At 38.1% G+C, this 12,287-nt stretch overlaps 7 non-coding genes across 7 annotated transcripts; all 7 read right to left on the bottom strand.

Moving 5' to 3' along the window:
• Nucleotides 1–59: 59 nt before the first annotated feature.
• Nucleotides 60–132, bottom strand: TRNAK-CUU (transfer RNA lysine (anticodon CUU)). Its single transcript has one exon. It is a non-coding gene; the product is annotated as a tRNA-Lys (tRNA).
• Nucleotides 133–2,024: 1,892 nt separating this feature from the next.
• Nucleotides 2,025–2,097, bottom strand: TRNAK-CUU (transfer RNA lysine (anticodon CUU)). Its single transcript has one exon. It is a non-coding gene; the product is annotated as a tRNA-Lys (tRNA).
• Nucleotides 2,098–3,231: 1,134 nt separating this feature from the next.
• TRNAK-CUU (transfer RNA lysine (anticodon CUU)) lies at nt 3,232–3,304 on the bottom strand. Its single transcript has one exon. It is a non-coding gene; the product is annotated as a tRNA-Lys (tRNA).
• A 1,893-nt stretch (nt 3,305–5,197) lies between these two features.
• Nucleotides 5,198–5,270, bottom strand: TRNAK-CUU (transfer RNA lysine (anticodon CUU)). Its single transcript has one exon. It is a non-coding gene; the product is annotated as a tRNA-Lys (tRNA).
• Nucleotides 5,271–7,162: 1,892 nt separating this feature from the next.
• TRNAK-CUU (transfer RNA lysine (anticodon CUU)) lies at nt 7,163–7,235 on the bottom strand. Its single transcript has one exon. It is a non-coding gene; the product is annotated as a tRNA-Lys (tRNA).
• Nucleotides 7,236–9,128: 1,893 nt separating this feature from the next.
• TRNAK-CUU (transfer RNA lysine (anticodon CUU)) lies at nt 9,129–9,201 on the bottom strand. Its single transcript has one exon. It is a non-coding gene; the product is annotated as a tRNA-Lys (tRNA).
• A 1,134-nt stretch (nt 9,202–10,335) lies between these two features.
• Nucleotides 10,336–10,408, bottom strand: TRNAK-CUU (transfer RNA lysine (anticodon CUU)). Its single transcript has one exon. It is a non-coding gene; the product is annotated as a tRNA-Lys (tRNA).
• Nucleotides 10,409–12,287: the final 1,879 nt, after the last annotated feature.

The raw sequence follows: 12,287 nt of genomic DNA, 5'->3' as shown, positions 1-12,287 counted from the left end.
TAAGCACCTTCCTTCTTTTTTTATTTTTTTCAATAAAGGAGACATAAAATTACATATCTCGCCCAACGTGGGGCTCGAACCCACGACCCTGAGATTAAGAGTCTCATGCTCTACCGACTGAGCTAGCCGGGCTGATTCCTACATGCATTATGCTCTGACTTCGGATGCAAAGGGTGGATGGAGAGAGCTTGCAAAGCTCTCTATCTTGGTTTAACTATTTAATATAATATATAAATTTACCTTCTTAAACAAGAGAAAAATCAGATCACTTTACCCTATAGAACTCACCCTGTAATGAAAAGTCTTCAAGTCTGCATTCCGAGAGAGCTTTGCGGAAGCAAAGGGTGGACAGAGGGAAAGAGGGAACTCGCAAAGCTCTCTATCTTAATGTATGATATAAAATTTACCTTCTTAAACAAGAGAAAAATCATATCACTTTACCCTATAAGATTCAAGCAATCCACCCTGTAATGAAACGTCTCCAGGTTGGCATTCCTAGACTCGTAAAACAATCAGAAACAGTGAAGGATATAATGGGCCATAGTAGCTCTTGTTCCACAGTGAGATCTAGTTTTGATTTTAATCCCTTAGTTTCTGTCCAGGTGATAAGATTTGAAAATCTCCCCTTTTTGGATCATAACGAGAAGTCTCCAAGTCTGCATTTCTCGAGTCGTAAAACAATTAGAAATGGTGAAGGAAATGATGGGCCATAGTAGCTCTTGTCTGACAGTGGGGTTTAATTTAGATTGTATTCAGTTAGACTGTGTCCAGTAACATGTGATTATCATTGAAAACCTACCCCTTTTGGATTGTTTCATTTCTCCTGGCCTGATGGTGAAAGAGATCATAGACCCTAGTTGCTTATGTTGGAAGGTGAGATTTAGCTCCACTGAACCATATACAGTTGCCTTCTTAAACAATGGCTTCATTGCTCTTATGGAAATAATATGACTTAATTCCTTATATTCTAAGGTAGCAATTTGTTAACACATCTCGCCCAACGTGGGGCTCGAACCCACGACCCTGAGATTAAGAGTATAATTCACCCTGTAATGAAAAGTCTTCAAGTCTGCATTCCGAGAGAGCTTTGCCGAAGCAAAGGGTGGACAGAGGGAAAGAGGGAACTCGCAAAGCTCTCTGTCTTAATGTATGATATAATATTTACCTTCTTAAACAAGAGAAAAATCATATCACTTTACCCTATAAGATTCAATCAATCCAACCTGTAATGAAACGTCTCCAGGTTGGCATTCCTAGACTCGTAAAACAATCAGAAACAGTGAAGGATATAATGGGCCATAGTAGCTCTTGTTCCACAGTGAGATCTAGTTTTGTTTTTATTCCTTAGTTTCTGTCCAGGTGATAAGATTTGAAAAACTCCCCTTTTTGGATCATAACGAGAAGTCTCCAAGTCTGCATTTCTAGAGTCGTAAAACAATTAGAAATGGTGAAGGAAATGATGGGCCATAGTAGCTCTTGTCTGACAGTGGGGTTTAATTTAGATTGTATTCAGTTAGACTGTGTCCAGTAACATGTGATTAGCATTGAAAACCTACCCCTTTTGGATTGTTTCATTTCTCCTGGCCTGATGGTGAAAGAGATCATAGACCCTAGTTGCTTATGTTGGAAGGTGAGATTTAGCTCCACTGAAACATATAAAGTTGCATTCTTAAACAATGGCTTCATTGCTCTTATGGAAATAATATGACTTAATTCCTTATATTCTAAGGTAGCATTTTGTTAACATGTTCCCCTGCTAGGTTGTGTCCACTGGTTTATGGTTAGATTTGAAAATGTCCCTCTACTAAAATGTTTTGTAAGAATTCCTCAATCGTCTTACAACAATTAAATTGCTTGACACACTTTTCCAAAGAACTACACTCCTGTTTCTTCACCTTCTATGTTTTTCAAATATACAATCTGCTCTAATATATGGTGACTTTTTTTGATTCCCTAGGCCAAACGTAAGCACCTTCCTTCTTTTTTTATTTTTTTCAATAAAGGAGACATAAAATTACATATCTCGCCCAACGTGGGGCTCGAACCCACGACCCTGAGATTAAGAGTCTCATGCTCTACCGACTGAGCTAGCCGGGCTGATTCCTACATGCATTATGCTCTGACTTCGGATGCAAAGGGTGGATGGAGAGAGCTTGCAAAGCTCTCTATCTTGGTTTAACTATTTAATATAATATATAAATTTACCTTCTTAAACAAGAGAAAAATCAGATCACTTTACCCTATAGAACTCACCCTGTAATGAAAAGTCTTCAAGTCTGCATTCCGAGAGAGCTTTGCGGAAGCAAAGGGTGGACAGAGGGAAAGAGGGAACTCGCAAAGCTCTCTATCTTAATGTATGATATAAAATTTACCTTCTTAAACAAGAGAAAAATCATATCACTTTACCCTATAAGATTCAAGCAATCCACCCTGTAATGAAACGTCTCCAGGTTGGCATTCCTAGACTCGTAAAACAATCAGAAACAGTGAAGGATATAATGGGCCATAGTAGCTCTTGTTCCACAGTGAGATCTAGTTTTGATTTTAATCCCTTAGTTTCTGTCCAGGTGATAAGATTTGAAAATCTCCCCTTTTTGGATCATAACGAGAAGTCTCCAAGTCTGCATTTCTAGAGTCGTAAAACAATTAGAAATGGTGAAGGAAATGATGGGCCATAGTAGCTCTTGTCTGACAGTGGGGTTTAATTTAGATTGTATTCAGTTAGACTGTGTCCAGTAACATGTGATTAGCATTGAAAACCTACCCCTTTTGGATTGTTTCATTTCTCCTGGCCTGATGGTGAAACAGATCATAGACCCTAGTTGCTTATGTTGGAAGGTGAGATTTAGCTCCACTGAACCATATAAAGTTGCCTTCTTAAACAATGGCTTCATTGCTCTTATGGAAATAATATGACTTAATTCCTTATATTCTAAGGTAGAATTTTGTTAACATGTTCCCCTGCTAGGTTGTGTCCACTGGTTTATGGTTAGATTTGAAAATGTCCCTCTACTAAAATGTTTTGTAAGAATTCCTCAATCGTCTTACAACAATTAAATTGCTTGACACACTTTTCCAAAGAACTACACTCCTGTTTCTTCACCTTCTATGTTTTTCAAATATACAATCTGCTCTAATATATGGTGACTTTTATGATTCCCTAGGCCAAACGTAAGCACCTTCCTTCTTTTTTTATTTTTTTCAATAAAGGAGACATAAAATTACATATCTCGCCCAACGTGGGGCTCGAACCCACGACCCTGAGATTAAGAGTCTCATGCTCTACCGACTGAGCTAGCCGGGCTGATTCCTACATGCATTATGCTCTGACTTGGGATGCAAAGGGTGGATGGAGAGAGCTTGCAAAGCTCTCTATCTTGGTTTAACTATTTAATATAATATATAAATTTACCTTCTTAAACAAGAGAAAAATCAGATCACTTTACCCTATAGAACTCACCCTGTAATGAAAAGTCTTCAAGTCTGCATTCCGAGAGAGCTTTGCGGAAGCAAAGGGTGGACAGAGGGAAAGAGGGAACTCGCAAAGCTCTCTATCTTAATGTATGATATAAAATTTACCTTCTTAAACAAGAGAAAAATCATATCACTTTACCCTATAAGATTCAAGCAATCCACCCTGTAATGAAACGTCTCCAGGTTGGCATTCCTAGACTCGTAAAACAATCAGAAACAGTGAAGGATATAATGGGCCATAGTAGCTCTTGTTCCACAGTGAGATCTAGTTTTGATTTTAATCCCTTAGTTTCTGTCCAGGTGATAAGATTTGAAAATCTCCCCTTTTTGGATCATAACGAGAAGTCTCCAAGTCTGCATTTCTCGAGTCGTAAAACAATTAGAAATGGTGAAGGAAATGATGGGCCATAGTAGCTCTTGTCTGACAGTGGGGTTTAATTTAGATTGTATTCAGTTAGACTGTGTCCAGTAACATGTGATTATCATTGAAAACCTACCCCTTTTGGATTGTTTCATTTCTCCTGGCCTGATGGTGAAAGAGATCATAGACCCTAGTTGCTTATGTTGGAAGGTGAGATTTAGCTCCACTGAACCATTTAAAGTTGCCTTCTTAAACAATGGCTTCATTGCTCTTATGGAAATAATATGACTTAATTCCTTATATTCTAAGGTAGCAATTTGTTAACACATCTCGCCCAACGTGGGGCTCGAACCCACGACCCTGACATTAAGAGTATAATTCACCCTGTAATGAAAAGTCTTCAAGTCTGCATTCCGAGAGAGCTTTGCGGAAGCAAAGGGTGGACAGAGGGAAAGAGGGAACTCGCAAAGCTCTCTATCTTAATGTATGATATAAAATTTACCTTCTTAAACAAGAGAAAAATCATATCACTTTACCCTATAAGATTCAAGCAATCCAACCTGTAATGAAACGTCTCCAGGTTGGCATTCCTAGACTCGTAAAACAATCAGAAACAGTGAAGGATATAATGGGCTATAGTAGCTCTTGTTCCACAGTGAGATCTAGTTTTGATTTTAATCCCTTAGTTTCTGTCCAGGTGATAAGATTTGAAAAACTCCCCTTTTTGGATCATAACGAGAAGTCTCCAAGTCTGCATTTCTAGAGTCGTAAAACAATTAGAAATGGTGAAGGAAATGATGGGCCATAGTAGCTCTTGTCTGACAGTGGGGTTTAATTTAGATTGTATTCAGTTAGACTGTGTCCAGTAACATGTGATTAGCATTGAAAACCTACCCCTTTTGGATTGTTTCATTTCTCCTGGCCTGATGGTGAAAGAGATCATAGACCCTAGTTGCTTATGTTGGAAGGTGAGATTTAGCTCCACTGAAACATATAAAGTTGCATTCTTAAACAATGGCTTCATTGCTCTTATGGAAATAATATGACTTAATTCCTTATATTCTAAGGTAGCATTTTGTTAACATGTTCCCCTGCTAGGTTGTGTCCACTGGTTTATGGTTAGATTTGAAAATGTCCCTCTACTAAAATGTTTTGTAAGAATTCCTCAATCGTCTTACAACAATTAAATTGCTTGACACACTTTTCCAAAGAACTACACTCCTGTTTCTTCAACATCTATGTTTTTCAAATATACAATCTGCTCTAATATATGGTGACTTTTTTTGATTCCCTAGGCCAAACGTAAGCACCTTCCTTCTTTTTTTATTTTTTTCAATAAAGGAGACATAAAATTACATATCTCGCCCAACGTGGGGCTCGAACCCACGACCCTGAGATTAAGAGTCTCATGCTCTACCGACTGAGCTAGCCGGGCTGATTCCTACATGCATTATGCTCTGACTTGGGATGCAAAGGGTGGATGGAGAGAGCTTGCAAAGCTCTCTATCTTGGTTTAACTATTTAATATAATATATAAATTTACCTTCTTAAACAAGAGAAAAATCAGATCACTTTACCCTATAGAACTCACCCTGTAATGAAAAGTCTTCAAGTCTGCATTCCGAGAGAGCTTTGCGGAAGCAAAGGGTGGACAGAGGGAAAGAGGGAACTCGCAAAGCTCTCTATCTTAATGTATGATATAAAATTTACCTTCTTAAACAAGAGAAAAATCATATCACTTTACCCTATAAGATTCAAGCAATCCACCCTGTAATGAAACGTCTCCAGGTTGGCATTCCTAGACTCGTAAAACAATCAGAAACAGTGAAGGATATAATGGGCCATAGTAGCTCTTGTTCCACAGTGAGATCTAGTTTTGATTTTAATCCCTTAGTTTCTGTCCAGGTGATAAGATTTGAAAATCTCCCCTTTTTGGATCATAACGAGAAGTCTCCAAGTCTGCATTTCTAGAGTCGTAAAACAATTAGAAATGGTGAAGGAAATGATGGGCCATAGTAGCTCTTGTCTGACAGTGGGGTTTAATTTAGATTGTATTCAGTTAGACTGTGTCCAGTAACATGTGATTAGCATTGAAAACCTACCCCTTTTGGATTGTTTCATTTCTCCTGGCCTGATGGTGAAAGAGATCATAGACCCTAGTTGCTTATGTTGGAAGGTGAGATTTAGCTCCACTGAACCATTTAAAGTTGCCTTCTTAAACAATGGCTTCATTGCTCTTATGGAAATAATATGACTTAATTCCTTATATTCTAAGGTAGCAATTTGTTAACACATCTCGCCCAACGTGGGGCTCGAACCCACGACCCTGACATTAAGAGTATAATTCACCCTGTAATGAAAAGTCTTCAAGTCTGCATTCCGAGAGAGCTTTGCGGAAGCAAAGGGTGGACAGAGGGAAAGAAGGAACTCGCAAAGCTCTCTATCTTAATGTATGATATAAAATTTACCTTCTTAAACAAGAGAAAAATCATATCACTTTACCCTATAAGATTCAAGCAATCCAACCTGTAATGAAACGTCTCCAGGTTGGCATTCCTAGACTCGTAAAACAATCAGAAACAGTGAAGGATATAATGGGCCATAGTAGCTCTTGTTCCACAGTGAGATCTAGTTTTGATTTTAATCCCTTAGTTTCTGTCCAGGTGATAAGATTTGAAAAACTCCCCTTTTTGGATCATAACGAGAAGTCTCCAAGTCTGCATTTCTAGAGTCGTAAAACAATTAGAAATGGTGAAGGAAATGATGGGCCATAGTAGCTCTTGTCTGACAGTGGGGTTTAATTTAGATTGTATTCAGTTAGACTGTGTCCAGTAACATGTGATTAGCATTGAAAACCTACCCCTTTTGGATTGTTTCATTTCTCCTGGCCTGATGGTGAAAGAGATCATAGACCCTAGTTGCTTATGTTGGAAGGTGAGATTTAGCTCCACTGAAACATATAAAGTTGCATTCTTAAACAATGGCTTCATTGCTCTTATGGAAATAATATGACTTAATTCCTTATATTCTAAGGTAGCATTTTGTTAACATGTTCCCCTGCTAGGTTGTGTCCACTGGTTTATGGTTAGATTTGAAAATGTCCCTCTACTAAAATGTTTTGTAAGAATTCCTCAATCGTCTTACAACAATTAAATTGCTTGACACACTTTTCCAAAGAACTACACTCCTGTTTCTTCACCTTCTATGTTTTTCAAATATACAATCTGCTCTAATATATGGTGACTTTTATGATTCCCTAGGCCAAACGTAAGCACCTTCCTTCTTTTTTTATTTTTTTCAATAAAGGAGACATAAAATTACATATCTCGCCCAACGTGGGGCTCGAACCCACGACCCTGAGATTAAGAGTCTCATGCTCTACCGACTGAGCTAGCCGGGCTGATTCCTACATGCATTATGCTCTGACTTGGGATGCAAAGGGTGGATGGAGAGAGCTTGCAAAGCTCTCTATCTTGGTTTAACTATTTAATATAATATATAAATTTACCTTCTTAAACAAGAGAAAAATCAGATCACTTTACCCTATAGAACTCACCCTGTAATGAAAAGTCTTCAAGTCTGCATTCCGAGAGAGCTTTGCGGAAGCAAAGGGTGGACAGAGGGAAAGAGGGAACTCGCAAAGCTCTCTATCTTAATGTATGATATAAAATTTACCTTCTTAAACAAGAGAAAAATCATATCACTTTACCCTATAAGATTCAAGCAATCCACCCTGTAATGAAACGTCTCCAGGTTGGCATTCCTAGACTCGTAAAACAATCAGAAACAGTGAAGGATATAATGGGCCATAGTAGCTCTTGTTCCACAGTGAGATCTAGTTTTGATTTTAATCCCTTAGTTTCTGTCCAGGTGATAAGATTTGAAAATCTCCCCTTTTTGGATCATAACGAGAAGTCTCCAAGTCTGCATTTCTAGAGTCGTAAAACAATTAGAAATGGTGAAGGAAATGATGGGCCATAGTAGCTCTTGTCTGACAGTGGGGTTTAATTTAGATTGTATTCAGTTAGACTGTGTCCAGTAACATGTGATTAGCATTGAAAACCTACCCCTTTTGGATTGTTTCATTTCTCCTGGCCTGATGGTGAAAGAGATCATAGACCCTAGTTGCTTATGTTGGAAGGTGAGATTTAGCTCCACTGAACCATTTAAAGTTGCCTTCTTAAACAATGGCTTCATTGCTCTTATGGAAATAATATGACTTAATTCCTTATATTCTAAGGTAGCAATTTGTTAACACATCTCGCCCAACGTGGGGCTCGAACCCACGACCCTGACATTAAGAGTATAATTCACCCTGTAATGAAAAGTCTTCAAGTCTGCATTCCGAGAGAGCTTTGCGGAAGCAAAGGGTGGACAGAGGGAAAGAAGGAACTCGCAAAGCTCTCTATCTTAATGTATGATATAAAATTTACCTTCTTAAACAAGAGAAAAATCATATCACTTTACCCTATAAGATTCAAGCAATCCAACCTGTAATGAAACGTCTCCAGGTTGGCATTCCTAGACTCGTAAAACAATCAGAAACAGTGAAGGATATAATGGGCCATAGTAGCTCTTGTTCCACAGTGAGATCTAGTTTTGATTTTAATCCCTTAGTTTCTGTCCAGGTGATAAGATTTGAAAAACTCCCCTTTTTGGATCATAACGAGAAGTCTCCAAGTCTGCATTTCTAGAGTCGTAAAACAATTAGAAATGGTGAAGGAAATGATGGGCCATAGTAGCTCTTGTCTGACAGTGGGGTTTAATTTAGATTGTATTCAGTTAGACTGTGTCCAGTAACATGTGATTAGCATTGAAAACCTACCCCTTTTGGATTGTTTCATTTCTCCTGGCCTGATGGTGAAAGAGATCATAGACCCTAGTTGCTTATGTTGGAAGGTGAGATTTAGCTCCACTGAAACATATAAAGTTGCATTCTTAAACAATGGCTTCATTGCTCTTATGGAAATAATATGACTTAATTCCTTATATTCTAAGGTAGCATTTTGTTAACATGTTCCCCTGCTAGGTTGTGTCCACTGGTTTATGGTTAGATTTGAAAATGTCCCTCTACTAAAATGTTTTGTAAGAATTCCTCAATCGTCTTACAACAATTAAATTGCTTGACACACTTTTCCAAAGAACTACACTCCTGTTTCTTCACCTTCTATGTTTTTCAAATATACAATCTGCTCTAATATATGGTGACTTTTTTTGATTCCCTAGGCCAAACGTAAGCACCTTCCTTCTTTTTTTATTTTTTTCAATAAAGGAGACATAAAATTACATATCTCGCCCAACGTGGGGCTCGAACCCACGACCCTGAGATTAAGAGTCTCATGCTCTACCGACTGAGCTAGCCGGGCTGATTCCTACATGCATTATGCTCTGACTTCGGATGCAAAGGGTGGATGGAGAGAGCTTGCAAAGCTCTCTATCTTGGTTTAACTATTTAATATAATATATAAATTTACCTTCTTAAACAAGAGAAAAATCAGATCACTTTACCCTATAGAACTCACCCTGTAATGAAAAGTCTTCAAGTCTGCATTCCGAGAGAGCTTTGCGGAAGCAAAGGGTGGACAGAGGGAAAGAGGGAACTCGCAAAGCTCTCTATCTTAATGTATGATATAAAATTTACCTTCTTAAACAAGAGAAAAATCATATCACTTTACCCTATAAGATTCAAGCAATCCACCCTGTAATGAAACGTCTCCAGGTTGGCATTCCTAGACTCGTAAAACAATCAGAAACAGTGAAGGATATAATGGGCCATAGTAGCTCTTGTTCCACAGTGAGATCTAGTTTTGATTTTAATCCCTTAGTTTCTGTCCAGGTGATAAGATTTGAAAATCTCCCCTTTTTGGATCATAACGAGAAGTCTCCAAGTCTGCATTTCTAGAGTCGTAAAACAATTAGAAATGGTGAAGGAAATGATGGGCCATAGTAGCTCTTGTCTGACAGTGGGGTTTAATTTAGATTGTATTCAGTTAGACTGTGTCCAGTAACATGTGATTAGCATTGAAAACCTACCCCTTTTGGATTGTTTCATTTCTCCTGGCCTGATGGTGAAAGAGATCATAGACCCTAGTTGCTTATGTTGGAAGGTGAGATTTAGCTCCACTGAACCATATAAAGTTGCCTTCTTAAACAATGGCTTCATTGCTCTTATGGAAATAATATGACTTAATTCCTTATATTCTAAGGTAGCATTTTGTTAACATGTTCCCCTGCTAGGTTGTGTCCACTGGTTTATGGTTAGATTTGAAAATCTCCCTCTACTAAAATGTTTTGTAAGAATTCCTCAATCGTCTTACAACAATTAAATTGCTTTACACACTTTTCCAAAGAACTACACTCCTGTTTCTTCACCTTCTATGTTTTTCAAATATACAATCTGCTCTAATATATGGTGACTTTTATGATTCCCTAGGCCAAACGTAAGCACCTTCCTTCTTTTTTTATTTTTTTCAATAAAGGAGACATAAAATTACATATCTCGCCCAACGTGGGGCTCGAACCCACGACCCTGAGATTAAGAGTCTCATGCTCTACCGACTGAGCTAGCCGGGCTGATTCCTACATGCATTATGCTCTGACTTCGGATGCAAAGGGTGGATGGAGAGAGCTTGCAAAGCTCTCTATCTTGGTTTAACTATTTAATATAATATATAAATTTACCTTCTTAAACAAGAGAAAAATCAGATCACTTTACCCTATAGAACTCACAATGTAATGAAAAGACTTCAAGTCTGCATTCCGAGAGAGCTTTGCGGAAGCAAAGGGTGGACAGAGGGAAAGAGGGAACTCGCAAAGCTCTCTATCTTAATGTATGATATAAAATTTACCTTCTTAAACAAGAGAAAAATCATATCACTTTACCCTATAAGATTCAAGCAATCCACCCTGTAATGAAACGTCTCCAGGTTGGCATTCCTAGACTCGTAAAACAATCAGAAACAGTGAAGGATATAATGGGCCATAGTAGCTCTTGTTCCACAGTGAGATCTAGTTTTGATTTTAATCCCTTAGTTTCTGTCCAGGTGATAAGATTTGAAAATCTCCCCTTTTTGGATCATAACGAGAAGTCTCCAAGTCTGCATTTCTCGAGTCGTAAAACAATTAGAAATGGTGAAGGAAATGATGGGCCATAGTAGCTCTTGTCTGACAGTGGGGTTTAATTTAGATTGTATTCAGTTAGACTGTGTCCAGTAACATGTGATTATCATTGAAAACCTACCCCTTTTGGATTGTTTCATTTCTCCTGGCCTGATGGTGAAAGAGATCATAGACCCTAGTTGCTTATGTTGGAAGGTGAGATTTAGCTCCACTGAACCATATACAGTTGCCTTCTTAAACAATGGCTTCATTGCTCTTATGGAAATAATATGACTTAATTCCTTATATTCTAAGGTAGCAATTTGTTAACACATCTCGCCCAACGTGGGGCTCGAACCCACGACCCTGAGATTAAGAGTATAATTCACCCTGTAATGAAAAGTCTTCAAGTCTGCATTCCGAGAGAGCTTTGCCGAAGCAAAGGGTGGACAGAGGGAAAGAGGGAACTCGCAAAGCTCTCTGTCTTAATGTATGATATAATATTTACCTTCTTAAACAAGAGAAAAATCATATCACTTTACCCTATAAGATTCAATCAATCCAACCTGTAATGAAACGTCTCCAGGTTGGCATTCCTAGACTCGTAAAACAATCAGAAACAGTGAAGGATATAATGGGCCATAGTAGCTCTTGTTCCACAGTGAGATCTAGTTTTGTTTTTATTCCTTAGTTTCTGTCCAGGTGATAAGATTTGAAAAACTCCCCTTTTTGGATCATAACGAGAAGTCTCCAAGTCTGCATTTCTAGAGTCGTAAAACAATTAGAAATGGTGAAGGAAATGATGGGCCATAGTAGCTCTTGTCTGACAGTGGGGTTTAATTTAGATTGTATTCAGTTAGACTGTGTCCAGTAACATGTGATTAGCATTGAAAACCTACCCCTTTTGGATTGTTTCATTTCTCCTGGCCTGATGGTGAAAGAGATCATAGACCCTAGTTGCTTATGTTGGAAGGTGAGATTTAGCTCCACTGAAACATATAAAGTTGCATTCTTAAACAATGGCTTCATTGCTCTTATGGAAATAATATGACTTAATTCCTTATATTCTAAGGTAGCATTTTGTTAACATGTTCCCCTGCTAGGTTGTGTCCACTGGTTTATGGTTAGATTTGAAAATGTCCCTCTACTAAAATGTTTTGTAAGAATTCCTCAATCGTCTTACAACAATTAAATTGCTTGACACACTTTTCCAAAGAACTACACTCCTGTTTCTTCACCTTCTATGTTTTTCAAATATACAATCTGCTCTAATATATGGTGACTTTTTTTGATTCCCTAGGCCAAACGTAAGCACCTTCCTTCTTTTTTTATTTTTTTCAATAAAGGAGACATA

The sequence above is a fragment of the Pelobates fuscus genome, chromosome 2 (genome assembly GCF_036172605.1).
Source record: "Pelobates fuscus isolate aPelFus1 chromosome 2, aPelFus1.pri, whole genome shotgun sequence".
In the NCBI taxonomy this organism is placed as follows: domain Eukaryota; kingdom Metazoa; phylum Chordata; class Amphibia; order Anura; family Pelobatidae; genus Pelobates; species Pelobates fuscus.
Note: the sequence above shows the minus strand (reverse complement) of the source record. Positions and strands in the feature narration are given on the sequence as shown.